Source organism: Danio rerio, chromosome 23, assembly GCF_052040795.2.
Source record: "Danio rerio strain M-AB ecotype USA chromosome 23, GRCz13ab, whole genome shotgun sequence".
NCBI classification, from domain to species: domain Eukaryota; kingdom Metazoa; phylum Chordata; class Actinopteri; order Cypriniformes; family Danionidae; genus Danio; species Danio rerio.
The window spans coordinates 26,302,250-26,327,500 of NC_141043.1; the positions used below are offsets into that span (position 1 = coordinate 26,302,250).

General features: G+C 37.8%; 1 long non-coding RNA gene across 5 annotated transcripts in view; it reads right to left on the minus strand.

Moving 5' to 3' along the window:
* Nucleotides 1-25,251, minus strand: part of LOC137489184 (uncharacterized) — a 298,052-nt gene that overhangs the window by 101,604 nt on the left and 171,197 nt on the right. Inside the window, exons 1-2 of one of the 5 annotated variants that reach the window (XR_015523554.1) lie at nucleotides 8,086-8,151; nucleotides 1,661-1,815 (exon numbers count right to left, since the gene is read on the minus strand). The exons of 3 other annotated variants lie outside the window; for them this stretch is intronic. This is a non-coding gene — a long non-coding RNA (uncharacterized LOC137489184). Of the gene's footprint in view, nucleotides 1-1,660; nucleotides 1,816-8,085; nucleotides 8,152-25,251 lie in introns of those variants that run through there. One more of the 5 variants, XR_015523553.1, reaches the window with a different exon arrangement.

Here is a 25,251-nt window from a genome sequence, read left to right on the forward strand (position 1 = left end):
TAGAGCAAGGTTCTGGCAGAGCAGCCAGGCCAGCACAACGCTAGCAATGTTTCCATCCAAAGCTGTGAATTTGCTATAAATATCACTTAAAACATTTGCGAATAAACCCTGTTTCCATCCCATGTGTTTGAGAAAACATTGTTTCTGCAAAGCTGAGAAACTAGTCCTGTCCCACATGAAATTGGAATGAACGGTTTTTACAAGGAGGCACCCTAACACCATTATGGATGAGGAAATCATACTAAAATGTACAAATGAGATCATACAAATTAATACCAATTAGTCACTAAATAAAAAAAGCTAAGAATTGCTCTGACATTTGCCACGGCCCAATTCATCTTCTTAGTTTTGTCGTGCTCTGGATTGCCCCACAATCCAAAGAGATGCAGTATAGGTGAACTGAATATGAATGCAAGAGTGTATGGGTGTTTCTCAGTAATGGTTTGAGGCTGAAAGACGTATGCTGGAATAGTTGGTGGTTCATTCCGCTGTGGCGGCCCCTAAAAAATAAGGGATTAAGCTGAAGAAAAATGAATGAATGAATGAATATATGAATTAATTAATTAATTAACAAAAAACAAATGTCATTGAGTTTATATCCTAAATGAATGTACTTTTTTAATGAATAAAAAGTAGATACTTTGAGTGTGTAACAGAGTTTGCAAGTTACTCCCTCATTAACGGAATGTTATGTTTTTTGGTTAAATGGTCCGTCAATCTTCTTCTCACATCATTTACATTTTATTCATATTTAATTTTCTACCAAAATAATGATATTTTTCGAATACTATTTAGGATGGATAGTGTTGGGGAAAAAGGAATATATTTTAAAACATATTTTGTTTCTTTTTCTTTTCATTAAACAATTGTATTTGTATTGCTTAAAGGTGATATATTTACTGAACTTCTATGATATTCACTAAACACCTGTTCATATCAGCTGCCTATAAAAGCTTGAATCCGCACCTCCTGAATGTAACTTTTACATTGCATTGAGAATATCAGAATTCCGTGAATCAAATTATTCCTTTTTATCCATTGAATTACTAATATTTTTGACATTGAAGAAAAACCTCTCCTGATCTTTTTTATTGAAAACTCATTGAATATATTAAATATTCCAACAATAGTATGCAAATTGGAATGCAGCAAATGCCTTAGAGAAACCACTTTTACTCTTTTTTTCTCTCTCTATAGTAAGAAAGTTGCACCTCAGAAAAACGTAACCCAGGCTTATTCTGAAAATGTGCCGCTAAATACATTTCTGCAGAGCGCCTAAAACATCCCAGGAGGTATGTTTTTTTGCAGTTTTTTGTTTTCGCAAATCCACCAGAGGCCAATGTGCATGCTTTTTAAGATCTCAAATTTCCCTTGTGCGTGCCATTCATTCTTGCTGTTCTCACGCAAATCCACCAGAGGTTGCTGTCGACTGACTGACCAATCGACTGATCCACCCTCCTCTTTACTTAAACCCAACCAATAGTGTTTTTAAAAAAAACAGTTAACCCACCCACCTACTTCCCTAAAGCCAATCCATAGTTTTATAAAGCAGTCTAAAAAAAGAAAATCTTGCATGACTTTTACCAAGTTTTCAGATTTTACCTCATTCTCACCCTGTTATTAACTTATTTATTTTTTTTAGCTTTTGTTTTTGTTTTACCTGCTTTCTGGAACTATTTTTCAGTAGACTCGAACCCTATCATCTTGGTCTACTCCTCTGTGCATCTCAAGTCCGCCAACGTACATTGTCAGCGAACTGGTAACAGGATGAACTGGTAACAGTGGAAAGCCTTCCATGCAGAGCTAAGCGGTCAGCTGTAAAGAGCGAAAAGAAACGTCTTACCGCCCGTAGCGTTGTTTTAAAGACTAAATGTAGCCCTACGAACTTCTGGCTACATAATTTGCGATCTACAGAAATGTATATAGGGCTAAGTTTTCAGAATGAGCCTGTGTTTAAAAAACGAAATAGAGTATCACTCAGATGTTTGCAGAACTACTAAAACTACATGTGAGAGGATGTGACATGACATCAGTTCACTGGTTAGTCTAGTTATCCAATTACAACATCTGTTGAGGCAAAATTGAATGACTTTTTTATTGGTCATCAAGGAATTTATTTGATAAATAAGTTTCCTTTGTAATTTACGAGCACATCTTTTTATCCAATTAAAATGTATCTGACTCAACTGAGCGTATACATTCATTATGCATACTTATAGAATTTATGCAGATCATAGTATGTCCATTCATCGTTAAAAAAAGTGAAAACCTCAAATGTGCATTAGGGTAGGTGGATGGAAAGATATATACCGAGACATTACTGCATTAGGGAGGGTTTGGTGCGTCTGTGTGCTGGGCTCTGCAGGAGTGGAGAAGGGATGACGTCAAGGCTGGAGAGCAGTCAGGATCAGACAGTAAATCACAGGGCATCCGCTCTCTCACCGCAAACACACCCGACTCGGCCGCAGGAGGACACGTCTGGACTCACTCCTACTCCTTCTCTCCGTACACTCCCTTACTATGAGGCTCTAGGATTGGCTGGATGTAACAGCTTGCTGCTGAGAGGAGTGAGGTCCGGTGCTTTCCCTGGACTTCCCCTTGCAGTATGCCAGGCTTCAGGCTTGGGGCCTGAATAACAACTAAGATGCTATTTGTGCTCGTGGGCTTCCAATAAATCACATTAGACATGCCTTTTATCATTTATGTAGTTTGAAATGTTTTTGGCGGCTGATGCTGTTTGAAAAATGTGCCTCCGCTGGAGTCTGACCAAGGGAGAGTTTTGAAGGTAGAACTTTCCATGCTTATAATTGCTATGAAGGGGTCTTTACAGAAGGTAGAGTGTTTAACATCCAATTAAATCACAGAATCACCAGCTTTAGCCCTACTCAGAATAGGACCTACAGGAGAGCAGTGTCCCAGAGGAGTTTGGGCTGAATGTTATCTTATTTGTCAGGTAAATGGCCCCAAAGCGTGTAGACGTTTCCTTCTCCAGATGAGACTATGTGTGTCTTGCTGATTTGGATCAGCAGTTCTCATTTAGGTAAACATGACTAGATAATCCATCACTGGTGTAAAGAAGCTTAAGATTTATGACCCAGAGGTTGCTCTTTAAAGCTAGTGAGAATTCATCACTTTCTTATTTTTCATTATTGACAATTGCGGACTAAAGATTATTGACTTTGTCTCAAATGTTACTACTTAATATCCTAAGAAAATAAACAAATCTCTGAGAGATGTCAACTGAGTTAGAGTAATCTGAAGTAAAATGAGTGTGCATAACAGATTTTTTGACATTCAATGGGATAATTTACTCCAAAAGTGTAAAATACTCGAATCATTTTTTCATTCTTAGGTCGCTCCGCCACACTGTAAATCCCAAAAAGTTAAGGTAACTCAAACTGTTAGAGGAAACCAATAGCAACAAACCATTTAAGTTCAAAAACTAATTCTAATAAGTACTGTGAGCTTAATCCATTTGAGTAAATGAAGCAATTTGAGCACAGTAAAACCCAATAAATGAAGAGAGTACTGTAAAACCTTATAAGTTGAGTCAACTCAAACCGTTTGAGGAAACCGATTGCTACAAAACATTTGAGTTAAAAAAACGAATCTATATGAGTACTGTAAACTTTATTTAAGTTGAAGTAATGAGGTATTTAATTAACTCATCTTCAACACCGAGTTTAAAATTCTATTTAAATGAGTATAATTAATTTACAGTAACTTTTACAGTGCACAGGGTTTTACAGTGCATATATTTAATGTTAATCCAGTTAATCCAGTTAGGCACCCAGTTTTTATCATGTATTTTATTCTTCATATTTACAAAATGATGACACAATATTCATTTTGGGGGTAAACTATCCCTTTCATTGCAAGGCTCAAAAATGTAGTGTTATTAATGTTACTTATGCTGGTATCAACACTAAAACTATGACACTATGGTGTGAACATCTTACTGTGAATCATTGAATTATTTGATTCAAAATGACTCTTAGCTTTATTAGAGGTGTTTGTTTGCCAATCAAACATCACATTTTGCTGGTATAGATGTTGTGTAATGCCGAGATCAGATTGCACGATTTTAGCCTGGATTTTGACTCTTCAACTGGTTTTGAGAAATCGGACAAATGCCTGAAATCAAAGGCAAATCTGTGCTTGTTCACACAAGTAACAACCACAGTATGAACTATCAAAGACGTAATCCGATAAGTCGCCAATGCCCATGAAATATTTGGCATGCTAAATATCTGGACCTGTTGCCGATTGAAATCATACCATGTGAAATGTGTTCTGATTGAAAATAACATCGGCGATCATCTACAGCCAATGAGAGAGCAGAATCCACTAGTTTAGGTATCTGCAGGCCAGTGGAAGGTTGGGTAAAATGTTAAAAGTGCTTATTTTGAGTCTAGTTGGACTCAAGAAAGGACAATGCTTAATGGGTTTATCAATTTCATTGCAGTCGAGACACACCAACATATCTGGCCCAGTTCAGGCCAAGTTATGGGTTATTAACTTGGCTGGGACTTGGCCTAGATATGGGCCATGTTTAGCTCTTGTCTAGAGTCCAGACTTGGTCCAGTCATGTACTGTAATTCACTGCGGCATGTGAGCCAAGCAAAAGCTGGTTGTGTGGGCCAGAGCTGGGCCAGAGATTTTTGCTATGTGAATTGTCAACTATTTTATACTGGCAAATCTGAGCAGATTTTTCTTTTGAAAACCAATAGAGGACATCTGAGATTAGGGTTTTGTTTTTATCAAGAGCATCTGAAAACCAGGACTCAAACTAAATCTCAATTTACTTTCCATTTAATTACAATTCTGTCTAGAAGAAACCAAGAGGTTTTATAATCATGCTGATGTTTTTTGAACATGGTTGCAAGTCCTGGCACCGGCAGGGATTTTAGGTGGGGGCAATGAATAACTACCGCTTTCTTCCACCCTCAATACCATGGCTGAAGTGAGTCCCATGAGCAAGCAACCAGAACCCCAGCTGCCCAGAGCCCACTGCTATTTGTTCAACATATGTGTGTAAATCACTTTGGATGAAAGTGTCTGCTAAATTCTAAAGAATTTTTTTTTCTTTCCTACAAGAAAACGTTGAGACTGTGCATTCAAATAAACAAGTCAGTAAGAGAATTTGTAATATTATATTGTTGCATTCAACTATTTAAAACCCATGTTCTATTAGCAGTAATTCTTTTCTATTGTCAGCTTGTTTGTATGTGTAAATGAAGCTTTTGAGAAGTCCTCATGTTTAGTTCTCTTGTTGAATGGCAACATTCTTCACCGGTGCTGTCAAATTACCCAGCGCTAAATGAGACCAGTGAGGCTGTAGATAAGATTTGGAGGTGAAAACAACTACATTAACATAACCAATGAGTCAATTCTTTCTTTCTCATTAAGAGCACGAAAGAATTTGTGTCCAGGCAGCTTCATCCCCTGGACAATAAGGTGGATTCCAAACAAGTGCTGCTGACGGGATCCCGTTCAGGAGGAGTGCTGCTTTCTGAAGGGTAATAGCCCTTATGTAGATGACGAAACAGTCTGAGGCAAGAGGTTGGAGCTTATTTGCTTGAATGTTGCCATAACAGTAGGATAACAAGTAGTTGCAACTGATGTGTTGCCCTGTTTAATGAGGCACGATAAAGAAGATAGGTCAAAGGTCAGATAGGTCTTTAAGTGTGTTTTAGCTTTTTAAATGCCACAAACATTACCCTGAGATGTTAATATAGTTCAAAACATGACTTAAAACTTCTCAAGGTTATCCTACTGTGGTGTTCCAGACTTACAATAGTGAATAAAAGCCGACGCAGCCCTCTGAGCTGTTAATCTATGGTGTACCTTGCCAACAAGAGACAAGAACTTTTTTATACCTCTCCACAGGAGCTCCCTGCCCCTCTCTCCCACAGCTCACTGTGGAGCTGCCCTGCTCTTTGAAGTGATATTTACTCTCTCATTCATCGCATGAGAAGAAAAAAACAGAAAAGAGGTAAAATAAAGAGAAAGAAACACCTGCCAGACAGCAAACAGCTCCCAAGGTCCACAGCTCCTCAACAGCAATCCCCATGATGTCATCGCAGTCACATGAAACACTGCAAGTTCTCAGTCCTTACTCTGTGATTGGCAGAAGCATTTAGAGCGGGCTGGCCTTTGTGTAAAATAGCCGGTGGTTGTCTGAAGCTCTCAGAAGTGGTATTTGGACAAGTCACTCTCTTATTTTTTAAATGTAAAGTACACCAAGTAATGTATGTTTTAATATAAAAATAAATTATCAGTATATCTTTTGTTAACTATTGTAAGCCATTGGTTTATTGCTAAATTTATAAACACTGAGCCTCCTATTAAGCAACTGAACCATGGGTGTCCAAGCCTGCTTCTGGAGAGCCACACTTGAGCCTGCTAATCAAGAGCTTTAGACTTAAAGTGGGCTTAAACTGTATTTTTGCTGACTTACAACCTTGTACACAGTTTAGTTCCAATCAGAAGAGGTTGCATGGAAATTGTTGGTGCTCATATGGTTGTAACCAGGGTGCAAATTACAGGGGGGTTTGGGGCGGTTTGACCCCCCTAATTAATGCTTGATCCCCCCTGAAGGACAGCAAAACAAGATGTATGGGAGGGTCTGCACTTTTATAGTTAAGAAACGGTTTGCTTTGATCTGTATCTTAAGTAATATTAATAATTGAGATATTAGATAACTTTAATATACATTTGACCACCCCTATAATGGTTCATACTATTGTGAATGCATGTTTGCTCCAGGAATATAAATTTATCGGTTTGAAACCGGCAAATCAAGAGTGCCAACAGACAATGTAAGTGTTCACAAAACATGTTTCTTTAAAAAAGGCTTTGTACGTGTCTGTAAAACTATGCAAAGTTTGTATTTTATCATACACTGCATGGCTCACATATGGAAGTTAAAAAGTAAAATAAAAAACTCATGCAGTCTTTAATGGTCATTCATTAATAGGAGCAGGAAAGCAAACTGGTCACCATTTATTTAATACCACAAAATACCTGAAAACGCTGAAAACATAATAACAAGTTTGATTAATAAATAAGGTGTAATTGAATTAAATATATACATTTTGTTCACTGAGGCATATTACCGAACATAACCAAAAACTTGACCCCTCGATCATCAATGTATAATTTGCACATTGGTTGTAACTTGCACCGTGCAAGAGAAACTTGTCAAAAAAGTTCAGGAACTGTCAGCCTAAATTCATGAGTGTGTGGTGAAGCGAGCTGATTTGTTGATCTATATAAAGCTGACCAATCAGGAGGACAAAATTGCGCAATTGTCATGAATGGCAGAGTTGTCAGAGATGATAGTTTATCTATGGACTAAGCTTAATAATTCACACACACATGGAGACCAGGCTTCCTGGTTTCCCAATGCTGAAAATAATCTGTGTGAGCAGCAATCATTCAGGACTTACGATTGGACTTCCAGGCAAGTGTGCTGAATCTGGTTGGTGTTAAAATCTGCAGGATGTTTACTTTTTTAAGATAAAGCTTGGACACCCCTGGGAGCATTGAGAGGGTGTTTGTACAGTAGCAGGTAGGCTGAGCAAAATAAGCTGTTCTGCTGGTGTGGAAATTTAAATACAAATCTACATTCAGAATTAGAGGACAAAATCTTATGACTTATGCAGAAATATGCAGACATGAACAATTGGCAATACTTTCCAAGACAGAGACAAATAAATTGCAGAACAACTGGTGAGGAGAAACTTGTGGAGTTAATATGAATAAATAAGAAAATAAGAAAGTAAGAAAAGGTAACTGAGAATGGGATAGACAGGTAACAGTCAATCCATGGCACAGCTAAAGGTTTCCATGTCTCTCTCACTGACTTCTTCATCCCAATGAGATTTAAAATAATCAAAGCATGAGTGATCACGAAGTCTATCAACACCTGCCTGTTTAACTGTACCCTCTTCAATTCAACATAGGCTTATTCTAAAAATGTACCTCTATATACATTTCTGGAGATTGCAAATTATGTAGCTGTATTTTGTCTTTAAATCGAACGCTACAAGGCAGTATGACACTGTTCTTTTTATGGCTTACCAGCTGACTGCTTAGCTCCATGTGGACGGCTTTTCCGCTGTTACCAGTCTGTCCAGTGGCTCGCTGCGTACGTCAGAGGATTTGAGATGCAAAATTGAGTTAACCGTGATGACGGGGTTTGAGTCCGGCAAAAACGGTTCCAGAAAGCAGGTAAGACAAAAACAAAAGCCAAAAAATAAAATAAACAAGTTAATAACAATGTGAGAATGTGGTAAAATCTGAACATGTGGTTAAAATCAGGCTGCTGCAGGCTTTTCCTTTTCTGGATTGCTTTTTAAAACAGTGTCGGTTGGGTTTAGAGAAGTTGGCGCTGGTCAATCTGTGCTTTTCAAAACACTATGAATTGGGTTTAGGGAGGGAGGAGAGTGTGTCAGTCGATCTGTCAGTAAGTCAGTCAGTCGACTGCAGCTTTGGATTTACATGAGAAGAGCAGGTGCAAATGGCACTCGAGAAAGATATTTGAAATCTCAAAAAGCGTACACAGCGACCTCTGTCGGATTCACAAAAACTGCAAAAAACACATTTGGTGCTCTCCAGAAATGTATATAGTGGTACGTAATCAGAATGAGCATGGGTTGCTTTATTTATTTTAGTATGATCTTTTTCAATATAGCTATTTTTGCTTTTATTTGAAAGCACAGTATTGTGCCAGGAAGTGAAAGGGGAGAGAGGAAAATGGGATTGTGAAAAGTCCACAAGCCAGGACTTGAACTTGGAACACCTGCAGCGCTGTAGCGCTATATGTTTGCACTCTGACCACTAGGATATTGGTACCATACCTCTTCATTTTTACACGTGACTTGATCTACACTTTATTGTTGTTCTTTATTGTAGATCCTGTCTGATTGTCTTTGTATTTCACACCTGGGAGACCTGAAAGTCCTATAACTCATAGCTCATTCTGGATTTGCGCTAGGACTACACCTAGAAAATGGATTGCCTTAAGAAAAAATTGTTAATGGTGTGGATGTGTTGTCTCTTAATTGACAACATATTTCATCAACGACGGAGAAAATGTTAATTTCTAACTGTAATGACTCATTTAAAACACTTCATTAAATTTCTCTACGTTTTTTTCCTTTCTTTCCTTTGTTTCTTGCCACGGGTTTGCTTGGCTTGGTACTTGTGGAGCTGTGGATCGGTGGAGTGTTTCAGCTTTCAGCAGAGATATTTACATTACACTGAACTGAAGCAGTTACTATTTACTAGAACTTCATTTATGTTAAGCTGCTTTGACACAATCTACGTTGTAAAAAGAGCTATAGAATTAAAAATGAAATGAACTGAATTTATTAAATGGTAGGGTCTGTATGGTATCTGTATAAGTTTTATAATTAATGACCCTAGCAGCATAGTCACTACATATACAACACATCTAAGTATTAGTTCTGCCATTAATAGTCTTTCATCATCCAGACATCTCTGTGTTACTATCTTGGATGCCTTACTCTGTTAGATTGATTTTGACAAGCAGTGCGATAAAATAATGTCGGGCACTGATATAAAACAGGTAAAATATGACTTTGTTTAAACTTCAAAGAGACAAGAGCGACAGTTGGCTGAAAACACAAGCTGTTAGCTTTCCATGATCGTCTCAGTTTTAATCAAACAGGGTGAGCTGCATGCTGGGAATGAAGTTTCACTCTTAGGCACCAAGAACAACACGGGCTTGCCTAAACAATGGGAAACTCAAAATAAACCTCAGCTCCTTCACTCCCTTTCCAAGCTCCCACTGAGGCCAATATGATAAGAGAGGCAGGAGCAGGACTTCAAGACATTTAGGCCTTTAATGCATTATGAGCTTCACACAGCGAAATCACATTAAATACTTTAATTCTTACTGTTGGGGTGGGGTTGCTGAGGTGAACACGTAGAGGGGGGTTTGGTTAGTTCCTCCTAACTCTCCATTTGATTAAAAACACCCCTTCATGGGAGCATGTGTGATACTTTCATTACTCTCCGGCAGTACTTTATAGTCTGGTGTCCGTGAACATTTATTGTGGTGTGATGCCCCATAATATCTGTTTACGGCTCTGAAAATTATTTTTTATGAGTGGCGTTTAAATCTTTTTACAGGGTTATGCTGTTTCTGATTATTAATTTCGATGATGATGAGAACGATGCAAGGTAAACTGGTAGTGTACGAAATAATGGTTTTTATATACACCAATGACAATGAACATCATATTTCATGCTGAATGATGCTGTTGGTTTGATAAAGATTTATGTGTTCCCAGAATTCAATGTGGCATCAATACATAACCTTTTATGGTCATTTGATTTACTGTGATGAGACCCAAGTTAGTGTCGGGTGGTTTGGAAAATAAATGAATTGCATTTTTTCCTATTTCTAACTTTTTTTATGTTGTGGTATTTTATGGCCACTATTTTAGACATGGCATTGAATAACAATAACCTTTCAACTACATGTCAACTAGCAACTATTAGAGTTTTAGTGGACTGTTAGTTTAGGTTTTGGGAAGGTAGAATAAGTTAACAAGTACTTGCAAAGTTTCAAGTAGTCAGTAGACTGTCTGTTGAAGCCCATCAAAATAAAGTGTTAGCACTAGCACACAGTCTACTAAAATGCTAATCCATACCAGTCGACATGTAGTTGCAAAGGTGCTTCAGATTGTCTGAAGTGGACCAATTTTCTTTTTCAATGTCTTTAAATAAGGTAATTTTTGGATTTAGCAACAACAACAACAATTGATGTTCTTCTGATACTGCAAGACATTTAACTAATTTATGTTAATGAGTTTTTTTTGTTTTGCATGCTTTAAAATTATCAATCAACACACTGATTTATCCGTACATAGGAAATCTGCCATTTTTATGTATGTTACATACATTAAAAACCTATATCGAAACCTATATTAAAACATATATGTTTATATAGGTTCTTTTCGTGTGGTATTTCGTGTGGAGTTTACATGTTCTCCCAGTGTTCGTGTGGGTTTCCTCCGGGTGCTCATGTTTCCCCCACAGTCCAAAGACATGCACTATTAACTGAATGAACTAAATTGGCTGTAGTGTATGTGTGTGCATGTGAGAGTGTATGGGTGTCTCCCAGTACTGGGTTGCAGCTGGAAGTGCATCCGCTGTGTAAAACATATGCTGGATAAGTTGACGGTTTACTCCGCTGTGGCGATCCCTGTTGAATAAAGGCACTTAACCAAGGGAAATAGAAAAAAGTTCTATTTTGTTTTGTCTTCATCTGCCACTTTCACATTTTGTCCTGTTCCTGCTAGCAAAGACTGCTGATAAATATGATCTACATTAATTTTCAGAACTTTCCTTTATTAAAATTCTGTCACACTCTAGTACTAATATACGCCTCTCCATATGATTGTTCAGACTGCAAAGCTTAGCATTTGTTGAGAAAAAAGATGATGTTTCTTATGTTGCTTCTGGTAAAATTAATAAATAAATAGAGTAATTCCAACCTTGTACCTGCAAATGCATACACTGCAAAACCCTAAAAGTTAAGGTAACTCAAACTATTTGATGAAACCGATTACAACAAACCATTTAAGTTAAAAACTGAATCCTAATGAGCACTGTGAACTTAATCCATTTGAGTAAACGAAGCAATTTGAGTACTGTAAAGCCCAATAAGTTAAGGCAACTCAAGCCATGTGAGGAAACCGATTGCTACCAACCGAGTTAAAAACTAATCTATATGAGTACTGTCAACTTACTTAATTTAAGTTAAAGTTAAATTACCTTCAACGCTGAGTTCAAAACTCTTTTCAAATGAGTAGTATAAACTTTCAGTAAATTTTGAGTTAACTACACTCATTTTATTTGATCAAGTTGACTGCTGGGTTTTACAGTGTATTGAAACACAATTAGAGTATAAAGGTGGCATATTCCCACTTTACATATTTGCTTTTTTTTTTGCCAACTTTTAATCACATACCATAATTCATTAAGAAGAGAATTCACAGGCTGTAAGTATGAGCATCTTATAATCTTGCCATCTAACGTAGCAAACTAAGCTTGTGCAATGCTTACAATTTCACAAAGCAAAATTTAACCCTCATCTGGCTAGTGCATTTTCACAGCACATTCTACAATATAAAGAATTACATCAGTGGACAAAGACAATGTTCTTGTTGCATTCGATCAAAGTCCCTTCAAGGAAAGTCATTTCACTCAGCGGCCATCTTTGAAACGCCTCTTGGGCAGTTTGCTCGGGCATTCTGTCTGATTGGGTAAACATCAAATTTTACGATTACATTACATATTTGTAATCACCAGTAAAATTAAACAACCACTGTCTTTTCAGTTTTGTTTCTAAATGTCCGAATCAATCAAAATCTGCATATTTTAAGGTTGCCCACCCTCGAAAGGAATGAGATCACGACACCAACCAAAATAATGGTCGTTCTCCACCTTTTCATCCTCTGGATAATGCTTCATCTGGTCTTTTAAAGTAATCCACAATTGGTCTTGATGGTGAATCTCCTCTAGAAAAGACAGCAACTCTTTGATTACAAGTTTGTTGGCATTTGAGTAGTTGCTATCTTGAGTAGTTGCTATTAAACTTTTGTTTGCAAGTGAACTTGGTTCACTTAAAAACACAGATTTTAAGCTTTGTGTGGATATATTTCTTATATCTGTGATGAAAGTATTTGCTGAGATTCCAATGTGTTTGTTGACCACCAAACTCATAAAAGCACACGTCTGGTCTGAGCTTTTCCCCCAGAAAATGTCAGTCTAGCGATTGATAATTGGCTCCTGTACTTGTAGGTGGGGCTTAATTGGCCATGTTGATTGTTACACTTTTCCCCATTCAAAACTATACAAGTGACATGTCTTGTGTCTTTGATTCGATGTGCCAAAAGTGGAGCTCAAAACATTTCAGACACCATTTACACCTGGATTTAAAGCCCTTGCCTTTTAATTAACAAAAGTGCATGCTAATACCAGATGCAGGCTTTATTTCTCCTACTTACTGTATAAACACCAACATCTTTTCTCCTGTATCCACACCACACAAATCAAAACTTCAGCTGTGTTTGAGTCTCAATCTCTCCAGAACCCATTGCCACATAATTTCCTGTTCTCTCACCACTATCTTGACAATGAGTGTGTTTGCATGTACAACAACATGCTGATAGCTGTCAAACATCAGCTCATCCAACACCCTGGTTAAGACAGTTTTGATGGCAATTTGCTCCAGTTTTAAATTAAACTAAGAACAGAAATGTGGACATTGAATACATTGACTTAAAATGTGCTGATTAAGTTTTACCCCATGTTTTAAGCTGTTTTAAGCATAATCAAGGTAGACACACTAATTAAAAGATTCCAAAAGAGCAACAATAATAAATAAATAAATAAATAAATAAATAAATAAATAAATAAAAAACAACCTGATTAAAGATCTCTGATCAATTTATCCTCCGCTTCTTGCTCACTTCCCCCCCTGCTGACAAGAGTTCCTCCCCCTCAGCTTTGGGGGACCTTGTGATTTGAGAGCCCTTCTGTGCAGACATACTGAGGAGCCCCGGGGCAACGTTAACCCCAAATACACAACACTCTCTCTGTCGGACCCCCTGTGAGCTGAGACCTGCTGAAACGGCTGCTGGCCATGTATGTAAATGTTGTCAACTTGCGGCCTCAAGCTTCTCCGCTTGCTCTCTTTACATGAGCCATGTGTCATCTCACTGCCTGCGACATCTATAGTACATTCATCCAGAGCTGCGCTAAATGAATGGATTTTATTGAGCGAGATTTGTTTCTTTTGTTCACCATACCATTAGTGTCTTCTCCATTTAGAGGCGAGAGTCTATGTGTGCGTGTGTGTGTTTTCCAGAGCAGAAGCAGACACCTCTACACACACTGCACTGCCCCGCTGCGTCACTCTTCCAGTCCGAAGCTATTTCTGAGCATATTGACGTGTCGCCCAGCTGTGCCGCTGAGACTCTGCTAAATACTGACCCTAAGCCACAGGTTACAAGTCCAAATCCTTCTCATTAGGGCCCTAATTGATTGTAATGTGGCCTTTGAGAAGCACTCCCTGCTACGGGGTGGTACTACACTTACGGGTTCCCCCGCTGTCCCTTTCCTGTTGTCTGCAACGGGCGCCAGCAGGGTCTGCGGTTCAGCTACAATCTGCCTTCGCAGACGGAATCATTAAAGCAGGGGGGTGGCACGAAACCTTTCATTGTGGCTGTTTCTGTGTACCAGCTTGAGCCCAGGACAGTGTCCACTCTGCCTTCCCAGCAGGAGAACCCCATCCTGAGCTGGACATTGTTGGGCTCTCCCCTTGACTTGCTGCCTGCTGCTTGAGATGCATGGGTTTGATTTTAATGCCAAGTCCTTGGACTAAAGCCCACCTTGCAGGGGAGCTAGGTCAATATTGGTTTTGAGAGCATGTGGAAAAATGTCAAAATGTTAAGTTCTATTCACTTTCCCCAGCGCTGTTTGTTTCTGCAGTGAAAGGCCTAGTGGGCCATTAGTGTAAACAGCGCTTTGTCTCACAGCTCAGGGTCCAGCAGGAGGGGACAGAACAAAACACAGATATAGAGATTAAAGTCTGGCCTTAAAATGGCAAAACAGCAGGCCTTACAGAGACCTTAAAATGACAAAAAAAAAAGCAGAGATAAAGAAAACAAACTGTAATCATCCCGCTGACAGGAGAATAAAATGCAATGCATCTTTCCAATCACTCTCTCTGTCTGTGGTCGGAGAGCATTAGGAGCTGGAAAAAAGCAAAAAGCTTTGTTTGAAATGCAGGGCGAATTTACATTTAACAAATTAGCCACAAACAATTGATTCGTATTTCAAATGTGCCTCTTATGAACCTGAGGACTATTAGAAAATTGTGTCTCTTTAAATATTGTTACTGTTCAGTGCATTTATGATACAGTATATGCAATTTAGCGGGGAGGTGGGGGCTGATGTTATTTATTCATTCATTCATTTTCTTAGCGGCTTAATCTCTTTATTAATCTTGGGTCACCGCAGTGGAATGAACCACCAACTTATCCAGCATATGTTTCACGCAGCGGATGCTCTTCCAGCTCTAACCGATCACTGTGAAACAGCCATACACTCTCATTCACACACATACATTATGGACAATTTAGCTTATCCAAATCACCTGTACCCCATGTCTTTAAATTTGTGGAGGTAATTGGAGCACCTGGAGGAAACCCACGCGATGAAAATGATCTAATAAAATTATTTATTTACTGTCATCATGACAAAGATAAAATAAATCAGTTAATAGAAATAAGTTATTTAAACTATTATGTTTAGAAATGTGATGAAGAAATCTTCTCTCCGTAAAACAGAAAGTGGGGAAAAAATAAACAGGGGGGCACCGGAGCACCCGGAGGAAACCCACACAAACACAGGGAGAACATGCAAACTCCACACAGCAATGCCAACGGACCCAGGCCTCAAACCAGCAACCTTCTTGCTGTGAGGTGACTCTGCTACCCACTGTTCCACTGTGATGCCTTATGCTATTCATTCATTCATTCATTCATTCATTCATTCATTCATTCATTTTCTTGTCGGCTTAGTCCCTTTATTAATCCGGAGTTGCCACAGTGGAATGAACCGCCAACTTATCCAGCAAGTTTTTTAGCAGCGGATGCCCTTCCAGCCGCAATCCATCTCTGGGAAACGTCCACACACACATTCACACACACATACTCATACACTGCGCACAATTTAGCCTACCCAATTCACCTGTACCGCATGTCTTTGGACTGTGGGGGAAACCATATAGCACCCGGAGGAAAACCACGCGAAGGCAGGGAGAACATGCAAACTCCACACAGAAACGCCAACTGAGCCGAGGATCGAACCAGCGACCTTCTTGCTGTGAGGCGACAGCACTACCTACTGTGCCACTGCCACGCCCTATGCTATTCATATAATTGCTTATTTTATATTAAATGGTAGTTTACTGATAAAGTTTATTATTCATTTTAAATTATAATAACAAAAACTCTTATAAGCAATTTAAAAACGTAAATAATTTACATTTTGTCAGTTTAGTGGCTAATTTATAAGAGTTCAGTCACACGAAAATATAGAATTTAAAAAATCAAAACCCACCCCTAAACTCAACCGTCATTTGAGGATGAATGAGATTTGAATTGGTACAAATTCAATACAAGTACAAATTCATACGAATTGGTAAATAAATAAATAAAAAACTATATAATAAATGGATTTATTAGAATTTCCTGACATGTTTAAACTAATATATTTAAACTAGAAGTTTTAAATTAAGTTGTGCAAAAGCAGTAGTAAGATGCTACTTTCTGGTAAACATGCTAACTAAACCCAAATACCCAAATATAACAAAAGTACCAAAAATGCATACCCTGAACATACAACACATTACAAGTAAAATATTCTGTTTAACAGCATTAAGTTTTGCAAATCACAAAAAATTACATTTGGTAACACTTTATATTACGGTCATTCATTCATTTTGTTTTCGGCTTAGTGCCGTTATTAATCTTGGGGTCGCCACAGCGGAATGAACCACCAACTTATCCAGCATATGTTTTACGCAGCGGATGCCCTTCCAGCTGCATACCATCTCTGGGAAGCATACACACATTTAATCATACTCATAAACTACAGACAATTTAGCCTACCCAATTCACCTGTACTGCATGTCTTTGGATTTTGGGGGAAGCCGGAGCAACTGGAGGAAAGCCACACAAACACGGGAGAACATGCAAACTACACCTTAAAATGATGGTTCATTAATTAATGTTAGTTAATAGGTTTACTAGCATGAACGAACTATTAGTAATACATTTATTATGGTACTTGTTCATATTTGTTAAAGTTAGGTAATGTTATTTAAGTCAAACAACATTAAGTTGTTAACTCATGGTGCAATAACTAATGTTAACAAGCACAACTTTGGATTTTAATAATGCATTAGTAAATGTTGAACTATGGTTAATTTGTGCTTTACAAGATTAATCAAACTTTGTTAATGTTAGTAAATACATTAACTAACATCAATTGATGGACCATTACTCTAAAACATCACCTTACATTTTTCTAAAAGTGTAATAGTAAGTAGCATTTACTCTTTCAATGCTCATCTACAGTATATCTAATGAGGGTTGTGAAAAGTCCTGCAGCAGATAGAAGAGAGTCTGGAGTTGGAGTTGTTGTAAAGCCCAAACACTTGAATGACTAATAGCTCATTTCTTGACACTGAGATAAACAAGATTACAATCTGATGATCAGGCATGTTAGGGTTAAACAAAACTACAATAATGTCAACCGCATTATTGCAAAGACAAATAAGGTGGAATAACATACTCTGTCCACATACTGAGAGGGCTAATGTCAAAACACTGCAACGAGCACTTCTTCCCAATGGCAGACATGGTTTAAAAAGCCTGATCTCACAAGCAAACGTGTTTTACGTTTTGTCAGTTTAGTGGCTAATTCAGTGGTATAAAAATGTTTAGTCGTATGAAAATGTACGATTTTAAAAAGGAGGCGTGGCACCCAACCCCAACCCTAACCCAAACCGTCATTGGGTGATGAGCAAACCGTACTAAATTGTACAAATTAAATCATACAAATTCATATGAATCAGCCACTAAATCAAAAAGTTACGAATTGCCATAAGATTGCGTTGGGTTTAAATATAAAATTACTTCCATTCATTCTAAATTACATGTTTTAGTACACAAATCCAATTTAAACATCAACTCTCAAGCTAAAATGAGCGTCAGTTTGCAATTTATTTAATTAAATTAATTAATTTGTCTATCTTACTTTTTAAAAGTGGTACTTTGACTTATTTCACAAAAAAAATGTAATCTATGAGCGGCAGAAGGATCTTGATTTTCATGATCAGGTAAAAACCTTCCATACTTTCTTTGAAATTCTAATGGTTTAAAGAAAATCCCACCCATTGGTTTCAACCATTTGTGTAGTGGTTCATCTTGTTTTCTGATTTTCAGCTTTGTCCTTGTAATCAATGGATGCAAATGTACTTTTAACAGGGTCAGGGAATAGTACATGCTAATATTTGAATAATATTATTTAAAATATAGTGTATATCTAATTTATTTTTATGTACAGAGTTTCCAGACTGGGACATCAAGGCTAAAAATGCCTAAACAGACCCCTTTATTACCATGAAAATCAGTCCACAATATAACTTTCTACTGGAAATGGATGTCATTGTGAGAAGGCAGCTGTTTTACAGCCGTCCAGCCCTTTCCTCTCGCTTTGAGCCATCCTTTCTCCTCACGACCCCAAGGGAACGTGCCACTTTTCCCTCAATGACTTCAACTAAACACGCAGCAGTAAAACTGTTCTCTCTCCTCCTCCTCCTCCCCTATTTGCTTTCACCACATTCTGCTCTTTTATTTGTCTGCTCTGCCTTTTATTGCCCAGGTAGCCATTGTCACATCTAGATGGCTTTTTGTTGAAGAAAGGAGGAAAAAACAGTTGCATTTTGATGTGAATGCAAGAGTTCGTGATTAAATTATGTTTTTTTTTGTTGTTTTTTTTAATCTTGATAATCTGGTACTTCAGAAATTTTCAGGCATATCCTCAAATTTATTTAGACCTTCTTGTCATGATTTGTGTGTATTTGTGTGTGTGTGTGTGTGTGTGTGTGTGTGTGTGTGTGTGTGTGTGTGTGTGTGTGCGTTGATGCGTGCGTGCGTTCGTGTGTGTTTATTAAAATAGTCATGATTTCCTTAAGCTGGTGTTGAGGGTGAAGCATTCATTTTCAGGAGAGCATTTGATTGGACAAAAATCTATTTAGTGCAGGATGAGTCATCAAAATATATATTTTTACTTTAAGATAAGATGCATAAGATAAAATAAGATAAGATCCCAATGGAAATAGTTTGTCCAGAGACCATTTGTTAAAATAATTCATTCATTCAATATCCTTTGGCTTGGTCCCTGATTTATCATGGGTTGCCACAGTGGAATGAATTTATGAATAAGAATATCTCCTGCTCCTGTTTACACCTGGTATTAAGATGTATTTTAGTTAATTTGATCACAAGTTGTCCACTTTTGACCACTTTCCTGATTTATTTGGGGCCATAATTTTGAACATGTATGGTTTTTTTTTTAATCTTGTCCTTTAATATTGCTAATCAATCTTGTGCAGTTCATATATAAACATTAAACGAGACAGATATCAGCAAAACAGTTTAAACATATTGTACCATGTTCGCGTTTACACCTTGAAGGAAATCCAGTCAACTGTGTATTTCAATCTATGGATTTTTTTAAGAGGGCAAACTCTTAGATTCCATTTACAAATGAATTTATTGTCATCCACTTATGGCTGAAAAGTTTTTTCATACTATATTTTGCAATAAAATGTCCACTTAAATACATTATGTTTTACAGTGATCTGTGGTAGATTTATATATTGTAGACAGACATGTACTAACCCAAATACAACATTAGCAGCCTCATCTCCGCTCTTCACAGCTGCTAATGGGATAATTGAGTATCCTCACACCTCGAAGAAACATCTCAGACTTCGTTCACACATTGTTGTTATTTACGGCTGTGTGAGATTACTGTAGGTCTCCCACACTTCAGGTGTCAGGCAAGGGCCGAGCTGACGCCTCTGTATAAACACAACTATACATCAGCATTACAAGCTTTACTCACACTGGACCTCCACAAACAAGTAAGGTTTACATGGGCAGCGGTTTAACTGAGGTCATCATCTTTACCACCATACTCCCTTCAGTGGTCTGTGCAGACTCTTAAAGCAATATCTCTGAATCTGTATGTTGGAGAGCATGAAGGCTATGACATTTAATATTCAGATTTTCATTTAATTACTTTTATGTAGTTTATGTGGTTCTAATGAAAGCTGCTTCCCTCAGAACACAATGAGAATTACTTCATTCAAAACTCAGTGTTAGTGGCAACAAAAGAATTAACTCTCTGGAGGATTGGCAACCCATATTGACCTCTTCGAGCAAGAAGAGATAGATACTGTAGATAGATAGATATATATAGAGATAGATAGATAGATAGATAGATAGATAGATAGATAGATAGATAGATAGATAGATAGATAGATAGATAGATAGATAGATAGATAGATAGATAGATAGATAGATAGATAGATAGATAGATAGATAGATAGATAGATAGATAGATAGATAGATAGATAGATAGATAGATGGATGGATGGATGGAAAGTGCTAACCATTGAGCAGCCATGCCGCCCTATCTGAGAAGGGGAGGGGTAGGGGTGGAAGGGGGGATTCTTTAAAATGAAGATGACTGGAGTAGAAAGCTCTGGTTATTTATTGTTTCATCTAATTGGTGCAATATATGGAGCTGATGCTGTACCAGCTGTGTTCAATCATAAGCATATGATCCTCTCAAAATTAGTTTAAAAATAAACCACACTTATGTTTAAGCTATAAGGAATTAAGGCAGTTCTGAAAGCAAAAGGTCCAAAATGGAATTAGGTATCTAATTAAGTAGCAAATGACTCTATTTAGGATATGTTGGCATATAAAACTTTGGTTCACTGCCTCTAAAAGTTGCTATGAAACAAAAGTTCAGAGAATTCTTTTCCCCTTATTGTGACATTTCTGAAATGAGAGAAAATGCAGGGCAGTGCCTGATTTTATCTTTTTGGAACTGGGAACCGACTGGATTATTGGAAGATGGACACTGCAAACAAAATAAAGACATATTTAAATGTCAGTTTGACTGCAGTTGTGTAGGATTTTTGTCCAATGGAATCGCCATTGACATCCTCTGATGGAGAATGTTTTCGATGGATGATGATGATGATTTTTTTACAGACGGAAATTTATCTTTTTCGTTCAAACCACTGTGTCCCATGATGGCAGAGAGGAAAAGAGACATGCCCTGACAGCTCCACCCTAAAGACATCCCATGTGACCAGAAGTGAAGAAAAGTCTTTTTAAGGAGGGAGGACATGTAATGGTATTTGATTAAAGATTATGAGCACAAATTAATTAGAAGTTCACAGATACATTCTTTATAACATGCACTAGTATATACAAATTAAAAAATAAGAAGGCTAAAATTTGATTTCATGCTGACTTTAAAGGGGAAAATGTGACTGGTGTGTATATTATAGATTTTTGGTCAGTCAAAAATAATTAGAATATGACATTTCTTGCAAAAACAAGCAAACAAAAAAATCCTCAGGCAACATTCCACCATTTTGACAATACTTTTCATATCATATCATTCAGACCAGAGAGAAGAGGTCTCTTATAATTCCCTTGCAACTGCTCATGTAAACATACTGGTGCGACTGATCAAGCAGCGTCTCTGTCTCAGACTGACAAGTTTGTGCTCAAGTCTTGTCAAACTGGATTTGTCTGAATCATGTAAATTGTAAATCTCTCTTGAAATGTGTTACCTACACAAAGGTGTGTTTGCATTTGACAGACATGCTAATGGTAAAAAATACAGTGATGCAACCTTAAGATGATTTTCACACACGTTCTGTACCAAAACAAACTGTCCAGTCAGCACAACAGCAGTCTGGTGAAACAGTCTCCCCCTGTTCAGCTACTCAATTTAGACAAGCACTCCAGAAAGATTCTTTCTGTTTGACATTATCAAAACGTTTGATAAATTGACCCATATTATCTGGGTTTTTATGCTGTTTTAGCTATCTATAGCATCTGCCCGATGGAAGTTTGAATTGTTCATAACCTTGAATGATGTTACCTGTCTGTTTTCTCTTTCTGGAGATGTACTGTACAAGTACTAAATGTTGATCAGGTGCACCAATAATCCTCCTAGCCCTCCTTAAAATCCACAAACAGTTATGTCTGATTTACTTGCTGATCTGAATCGGACATTAATTGAAGACCACGGAACCGACTCAATGTCAGCCGAGTAAAACTGTGTCATAATGTCAACGTTGAAGAATGATCCACTGAAGAGCAGTTCCACCAATATCCCACTATCCCAATATCAGCTAATTGCATAATATCAGTAATAATTCAATATCATCCATTACTAAACAAATGTTGGTCATTTGGGATCAGTATGGGAAAGCAGAGTGGATCTGAATGAACGGTGTCCAGTCACTGAGCCTTGTCCCCAGAGTCCAGCCCGGGATCAATTCCGCCAATACGGATCTGTTCCCTCCACGCCACCGTGCAGCCCTTTCCTCTCTCCATCCAGACTCATTTACATGTTGTTATTGTCCACCGTCTGCAACGTAATCCGATCGCTTCCACAGCACACACAAAACCGACATGAGACACAGGCCCTGCGTCCCATTGTGAGGCCGTATTTCCCATGAACCATGAGGTGAGAGAGGAAGGCAAGGAGAGAGCAGAACCGACGTGAGAGAGCAGGTGGTGCCAAACCGACTCTGTGTCTGAAGTTACTGAACCCAAACCTGTAGCCGGAGCAGCAGAGATCAAAGCCATATATGCTTGAGTCTTCTGCATGTCCCCGCATCAGTACAATGTGTGCTGTCTGGACCTGAACAATTACTGTGGCTCAACTGTATAACGTTTTAGGCACAAGTATAAAATACTGTAGTGAAGATGCTTTCAAAAATAATACCATAAATAGATTTTTTTTAGTAACTTCTATAAACTAAATCAAATCAATCTTGTGTAGCCACACATCGTTTAAAACTGCTTTTGTCCAAGATACAATTGCACACACACACAACCACACACACACACACACACACACACACACACACACACACACACACACACATATATATATATATACACACACACAGTCAAAGATTTGATTTAAAGTCAAAATCACCTGTTAATTTTTTTCCCTTTTATAAATATTTCCCAAACAACGTTTATGAGAGCAAGAGATTTTTCTCAGTATTTTTTATATTCCTTCTTCTGGAAAAAGCCTTATTTGTTTTATTTTGACTAGAATAAAAGCAAGCAGTTTTAATAAAAAAATAATAGGGTCAATGCTATTAGCTTTCTTAAGCAATATTAGTTTTTGATTGTCTATAGAACAAACTATTTTGTTTAGACATGTTCTCCTTTACATTAATATAATATATATTATCTATATATATCTTTTCTGGACACTTGGGGAGTCTCCTCATCCACCAACAGTGTGCAGCATGACGAAAGATTGATGAAGACAATTATGATATATAAATGGTAAGGAGGCCAGTAGCCAAATTTGAGTAAGTTAAACCCCTACTCTTTTTCGAAGAACATCCTGGGATTTTTAATGACCACAAAGAGTCAGGACCCCGGTTTTAAGGTATCATCCGTAAATGACGCTTACTAAGCAGTATAGAGACCCTTTCACTTTACTGGGGTATTAGGACCGTACAGACCACAGGTTGAGCACCCCCTGCTGGCCTCATTAACACCATTTTCAGCAGCAACCTAGCTTTTGTGGTCTCACATCCAGGTAATGACCGGGCGCAGCCCTGCTTAGGTTCAGTGGACAACCATGTGAGAGTTGCAGAGAGCTAGCTACCGGCTACTTCCAAATATAGAAATAACAGACTGACAACATTTTTTATTTTATTTTTGGTGAAAATACTAACGGCGTAAAACTTTTGTACAGTACTGTATATGAGTTGACATAAAAAAGGCTAAACTGACAAAAAAAGACTGACTAAAATAAACACATAAACATAAATCTACATTAATATACTTTATAATGTATTATTTACAATCTTTAACTATATTAACTTTATTATTAAAATATAAAATTATAAATATAATATATCTAAATCTGATATTTTCACACTTTAATTTTATATTCATTCATTTTCTTTCACTTATCCAGGGCTGAGTCATGGAGGGCAGCAGTCTCATGAGGCAACCCCAGACCTCCCTCTTCAGTGTTCCAGCAGAGTCGAGAGACATATCGTAGTCCCTCCAGCACATTCATTCATTCATTTTAATGTCGGCTTAGTCCCTTTATTAAACTGGGGTCGCCACAGTGGAATGAACCGCCAACTTATCCAGCAAGTTTTTTAAGCAGTGGATGTCCTTCCAGCCGCAACCCAAATCTGGGAAACTTTCACACACACATTCACACACTTATACACTACGGACAACCCAATTTACCTGTACCACATGTCTTTGGACTGTGGAGGAAACCGGAGCACCCGGAGGAAATGCGAAGGCAGGGCGAACATGCAAACTCCACACAGAAACGCCAACTGAGCCGAGGTTCGAACCAGCGACCCAGCAACTGTGAGGCGACAGCACTACCTAATGCGCCACTGCCTTGCCTCCTCCAGCACATTTTTTATTTAATTTAGAATTAATTCATTCATTATATATAATGTATTTAATGGCAGTGCGGTAGGTAGTGCTGTCGCCTTACAGCAAGAAGGTAATTTTCAGCAAGAAAGGCATTTCTGTGTGGAGTTTGCATATTCTCCCTGTGTTCAAGTGTATTTCCTCCGGGTGCTCAAACTCCTCCTTCATGTTTTCTCAATGCAAATCGATTGTGTGAAACCCAGCATTTGTTACAGTCTAAGCAACTCTCATCATTCTCATAACTGTGACTTTATCACAACCTTAATGTTAAAAACCAAACTGATAGCTCTCAAATGCACACATATAATGTTACAATTACAATAATTACATAATTCATTTACATTTTAATATACTTCACAACTACAACTTAAGTTCACATAATTGTGACTCACAATATGACTCAGTAGTTTGGGACTGCACAGTGGCACAGTGGGTAGAGTGACTCTCAGTTAGAGTTTGCATGTTCTCTTTATGTTTGCTTGGGTTTGCTCTGGTTTCTCCCACAAGTCCAAAGACATGCGCTATAGGTGAATTGGGTAAACTGTGCATAAATTCACCGTAATGTGGGTGAATGTGAGTGTATGGGTGCTCCCAGTGATGGGTTGCAGCTTGAAGGGCATCTACTGCGTAAAAATATGCTGGACAAGTTAGCGAATACATTAATAAAGGGACTAAACCGAAAACAATAGTTATAAATAAATAAATAGATGTATTCATTTATTTATTAGTCTTTGCTATTGTTATATAGTTCTGCTTTGCATGTAAACACTTTGCCTAAGTAAGCATGTTCGTTTACAGTTTGATACCAAAACCAGAGGAAAGCGATGTAATTTCAAATCTCATCCGTTTTTCTTTCAGTGCCCTGTTTTTTCCTAATGAGCTGCAATTT